This window comes from Thermobia domestica, chromosome 1 (genome assembly GCF_964235325.1).
Source record: "Thermobia domestica chromosome 1, izTheDome1.hap1.1, whole genome shotgun sequence".
Classification (NCBI taxonomy): domain Eukaryota; kingdom Metazoa; phylum Arthropoda; class Insecta; order Zygentoma; family Lepismatidae; genus Thermobia; species Thermobia domestica.
The window spans coordinates 113454254-113460395 of record NC_137454.1 but is presented as its reverse complement, the minus strand read 5'-3'; positions in this window follow the sequence as shown (position 1 = coordinate 113460395).

Genomic DNA, 6142 nt, shown 5'->3' with positions numbered 1-6142 from the left:
TAATTCAAAACAAACGATTGGCTTCGGTTTTGAATTCAAATTTGAAATGTGTGAGAATGGGTTGAAGTTGATCCTCCAACTTTGTTAAGGAAATATCTCCTTATGTTTTTCAAAACACGATTTTTCTTCGGAACAATCAATAACAAATGGTTAGCTTGGGTTGACAGTGGGGAGGCATTGTGAAATTGATCCCTAAGATTATTTTGTAAATATCTGTTTATGTTATTCCAAACAAATGACTTTTTCTTCAAAGCAACCAACAATAAACAAGAACAGAGCGATGTGTTTTATTTTGAATATAAATTTTAAACGTGGGTACTTTACACATATATAAACAACAGTAGCTGTGCACTATTATGTTAATGTTCATTTTTAACACGATTTTATTACTATTTTTAGTGATGATACAAGTGTAATACCTGGCAACTTTGGAGATCATACCTACGTTTTCAAGTTAGCGAAAACACGTAGACGAATGAGAGTTCTCAGAGGAATGGTGGACGTTGCTGGTTAGTTAATTTTATTAAACTATTTATTATTGAATTTAAATTATAAAAATAAAATATTATATATGAAAACGCTATTGTTACTTTAGAAGTAATCGATAACAAACGTTGATAATTTGTGTAATGATAATATTAACGCCTGGTAATCGTCCTATCTACTATTCAATTCAATAGATTTGATACACTGTACATTGTCATAGTTAGCAACACGTCTTAAATTTATATAATTGTGAGTTGAGTTGAGTTGATTTTGAGTTTAACGTACCTTTCAGCAGCGAGGCTACATGAGACAGAACCTACCGATTAACGTGGAATCCGAACCACACGAGCTCCCGCCGGGAATCGAATTTGGGTCTCTCACGCCACAAGGCGCTTACGCTAACCGTTTAGCCACGAATGAGCCCATTGTGTAATTGTGAGAATCAGCTGTTATTTTAATTATTATAACCGATTTCTATATTTTTGTTGAAAGAAAAAATCAACTATTAAAATGTCCCACAAATACACACCGCCATCACATTTAATGTCTTGCGATATTTTAAAATAAGGTATCGCAGTTTTCAATGAATAATTGTAAAAAGCACCATAATAATGGTAATTAGAAGGCAGAGTGCTTAAAAGATAAAGTTATTTACGTATACAGGGGCTAGACAAAAGAATATAAAAACACTTCATACAAAAATGTGCGTGTTATGTCAAATTGTGGTAATCAAAACTTCGATTAGGATCGAAAGATGATCAAAGATTTTGGTTCAATTCTGATTAATTGTGCTTATACTGGATCTTCAAGTGTCGATAGAACGCAAATATTTGGCGCTAAGACGTGATCAAACAACGATCAAATGATCTGGTCCAATTCCGCCCAATTTTTCTTACAGGAAGGAAAAAGCTAACTTTGTAATTCCTTACAAATTCTGCGCATAACAACTTTACTGGAGGTGATCGAACGCGATCAAACAACAGTCAAGCTATGTTACTTAATTTCGATCGGTTTTGCTCTATGAGATCTAACAGGTTAAAATCTGAGGCCAATTTAAGATTGCGTGTATTGCGTCACTATTCGTTCTGATCAAACTCTCTTGAAAATCAAACACAATCAAAGGACGACATAATTATTTCCAATCAACTTTTCTTCAATGAGAGAGGTAACAATTCACCTGTGAAATTTCGAGGGTTCCTCTTATGAATGGACGCTGACTTTATTACTGGATACCGAATATGTAATATATGGGCAGAGCAAAATATAGAGATTAACAGATACATTGGTGTCGTTTGTATTTTTTGGTTATATTTGATAATATTGAATACATTCGGGTTTTTCGGGGTCCAGGATGGAAAAATAAGCCCGTGCAATTAAAACGTTACATAGTTTATAAGTAACACTGCGTAGAATAATAAAAATTATTGAATTGGACCCGAAGCATAATCCAAAGAGATGTCATAATAATTCTACATATAATTGAAGATAACTACGAAATTTTCGAACATAATTATGTCTAGATACCCAGGCCGACCCTCGATTAGTGTTACAAGGTTAATTTTCATGGTATGCTAAGATATTCAAAATAGTAATACAATCTTTTTTTAAATTTCAGTTTCCATTGGAGGTGTCTTTGGATTTTTTGTTGGCGCCAGCCTGCTCAGTGTAGTTGAAATTTTGTACTATTTTCTTGTAAGACCGTTGTTTATTTTTGTCCAGAAACTGAAAGATAAATAGCAATCTTTGTATAACTTTGTGCTATGAAGGTTGGAAATCCACAGAATTTTGGAAGATAGCTTGTTAAGAAAGATCGTTTATTTAATTTGAAATTAAAGAAAAGGAAACAATATCCGCTTTGCATATTCCAGTTAAATATAATAATGTACCAGGGACTTTTCATCAGCTCCCAATAAAACAGTTTGTAATTAACTAATGTAATTTCCATGGATGTAGCGGAGGTACTTAACTAATTACATACCAAGAATATATGACTTGTAAAAGTACTTTGCTTATATTCTGGTGATAACCACGATCAACTTTATCACAAAAATGGTCGCAATCGTTATGTGTGTCATTTTTTTTTTCATATTCAGCGTTGGATTTCCGACCACGCAAACTGCCTAGGAGCGCTGAACTCTGAGGGACCTCGAAAGAGAAAGATTGACATTTTTAATTATTATTCATACGTTTGAGTGTTACTCTAAAATACGAAACCTAAATTTTGTCAAAATACCTTCATTGTTCACAGTCAACAGTGATAAAGAAAACATTGTCTGACATAATCTGCAAAAGTGCTGACCCAAAAATACAACAAATGACGTATGGATGTACCCTTAGTCAGATCAGTAGTGTCGGGCTAGTGGGCCTTTGGCCATAAATTTCCTAGGGCTGCAAGATGTCTAAATCCGTCACTGTTCATACTCTCTTCTTTCTTTCACTCATGTATTATATTACGTATCGAATTAAATTTCTTATGATAAGACGCCTATGATAATTAATATAATATCAAACAATGCAGCAGTTTGCCAGCTGATTACATTCAGTTAAAAAAAAAAGGGGAAAAAATAAATTTCGATTTCTTTTTAGTCAATAAGTTGGTGAAAGACTTATTCCAATCAAGACTAATGCAATCCACACTTATATAAAATGAATATGCGGTCTTTCTTGTGGAATAGTTTTATATTTTATAGAATCATGTAGGAGTGAGTAACTCTTAAAACAAGAAATTTAAAATTTCTCAACATTGCGAGATAAATAAATAAAGTCATATACAAGGAAAATTAAACATCAGATTCAAAATTGTAACGGAAAAATTAAATATACAAGGCGAACAAAACATACATCTATGAAGTGAGTGTAAATTGTGAAGGATGTCAAACTTGTGATAACTGCAGTAATATGAAACATGGTATGATTTGTGTGTTGCAGTGTTACAGGTAAAGTTCTTAATATTGAAAAAGATTTTTCGATATCTCAAAATAAAACTAGTGCCACCTTCCAGTAGACAAAGATTTTCATTTCAGTGATATTATATTTTAAAAGCGACTTTATATGTTAATAGTCAAGAACGCATTTTAGAAGTGATTTATTTATAAATATTACGTTATAAAAAACCACCTCAAATGCGCTTTCATAAACTTAGATATTTTAAATTACAAATGATCCTTAAAGCACAACGCACAGATCTTTATAGTCTGTAGAGAAAATATCTAAAAATACATACTATATTACCGTGTATATTTATATTTAGGAATATATTTATAATGTTTATGTCTACTGCAAGTGACAAAACATGAATCGCTTGTACAATCTCTTTTTCGGTTTGTCATAAATGATTGGTAAGTTGTAAAGCAATAAAGATTGCAGTCTATTTTTTACTATATTTTGTTTATTATTTACATTTTACTTATTTTTCAGGTATTTATTATATATATTTTCATGATATGCATCTTATATCATTTGCTCACACATCCCCACTATCTTATAATGACGACATATTTATATGTTTGTACCATTTTGTAAAATGAATAATTTGTCTTCTACATAAATTTGACCGAGATTATGTATTTGTACACGATTCATCTCACGTAAATAACTACCAATTAAAAGCATCATTTTATATAATATTCCGTTTAATTGAACAAAAAAAGTTTTTTACTCATTATGTGTGGGTTCTTTATAAACTAAGTTCCTGTTAATACCCTTTGATTTTTGCAACGTCTTTGTTTATCAACGTGTTTTTTAAGTCTTTGTCTGTTAAGTAAATTTGTGGTGCTTTAATATCATACATATTAGATCTTATTTCAAGAAATTCTTCTATAATTTTCCTTTAACTTCATCTTTAATTTTACCAAGTACTTGCTTATAACTCTGTGGTAAGTTGTATTTCTTACTTTTTGAATATCGCGTGTATCGAAGTAATTAATAAAACTTCTCACATCACTGTAGACGACTTTCGTTTGAATATGATAGATACAACTATCAATATATGTATAGTATTCTTTATCTTATCTTCCTATTTATGTCTTACCATATAATAATGGAAACCATACATTAAATAGTTTGATAGGTCAAATAGTTTGTTCATTCCTACATATATTTACTTGTTAAATATTAGTGTAATATTATTCATCATTACTACTAATAGACTTTCACCATGAACAATTCCATTTCTAAAGTTTACTTGTGCAATTAATATCTATACATCTAATGGATGACTTACTATTTTTATTGGCTTATATCTTTATTTAATGTTTCCCATATTCTTTCCAACACTGAGTTCTTCATTACCTTTTAAAAGCCTTTCTCAAAATCATTTGGTGCTTTGTTCTATGTTTGTTTATGATAATACAATTCTTTAACCAAGCTGATTGTTTAAACTCTGTTGCTCTTCGTATTTTCTTTAAATTTAATCCTAGTGACGAACATTGTTTCAAGTTTCCATAATGAGTCACATATTTCTCTTTATCATATAAAGAGTTTCTAATAGGTTAGATTTTTTTTGAGCCAGATTGACACACGTTTTGAAGAGCTAATGAATAGTTTTTTGATGGTCACTTAGTTCGCTATTAAAATCAACATATACTATATACCGATATCACATTTATAAAGAACACTTATGAAGTCGATTGATTCAGTGACTTCAGGGTATAATCTTTTAAATTCTTTATATAGTGGATATGCTATTAAAATCAAAATATAATATATACCGATATCACATTTATAAAGAACACTTATGAAGTCGATTGATTCAGTGACTTCAGAGTATAATCTTTTAAATTCTTTATATAGTGGATATGTCTCACAGGGCTTCATACAGGCTGCTCTCATTTAAGTACACTAGATAAGGGTCTAATTAATATTTTTTTATAAACTTCATTATTTGTCTTAACATATTTTTCAGACATTGATCTAATTCTACTTTATATAACTTCCGCAATTATTAATACAATATAACATAAAATAGCTCTGATTCTGTATTTACGATTTTTGGCATCACGTGACAAGTTAAACCTGGAGCGGGCATTTTCCAGGATAGCTCAAGTAGATATATATTCCTGTATGTGGTTGTAAAATTTTACGAACGCATTAGCAAGTAACCAAAGTTTGTTTTTAAATCCAAGTAAGGATATTTTCGAAAATTTTTGATATTAAATCTATTGCAAACTGATTTTGCAATTCGTAGTTTTTATTGCTAATTTCTCAGGTGTTTAGTTTATCAAAGAACGCTTTTTAGGTTGTAGCTTTTCTCTTAAAATTAGTTACTAAACAATGTAATCATATTCGTAAATACCTTTTCTTATTAAAATATTAAATTGTTCTTGATTAATAGAAGTATTGTGTGTGAAATATTTGTTCTCTTCATAGGTTTGATGAAAGATTATCCAAACTGAATGTCACAAATTTAAAATGGTATATGAATTATAATTTAATGATTATGTACTTTTTACTGCGTGTGATAAATTTTTCTTCATTATTTGGTATCAGATCTATTTTTTCTTTGTCACATCCAAGTTGTTTCATAAACAAATAAGTCATGTCATCTCAACCTATGTATTATGATTGGCACAAACATCATAACTTTATCTTTTAAATTACTATTACAGAGAGAAGATCTGAACTCTCCAATTTAATTATCATTATGTTTAACTTTATG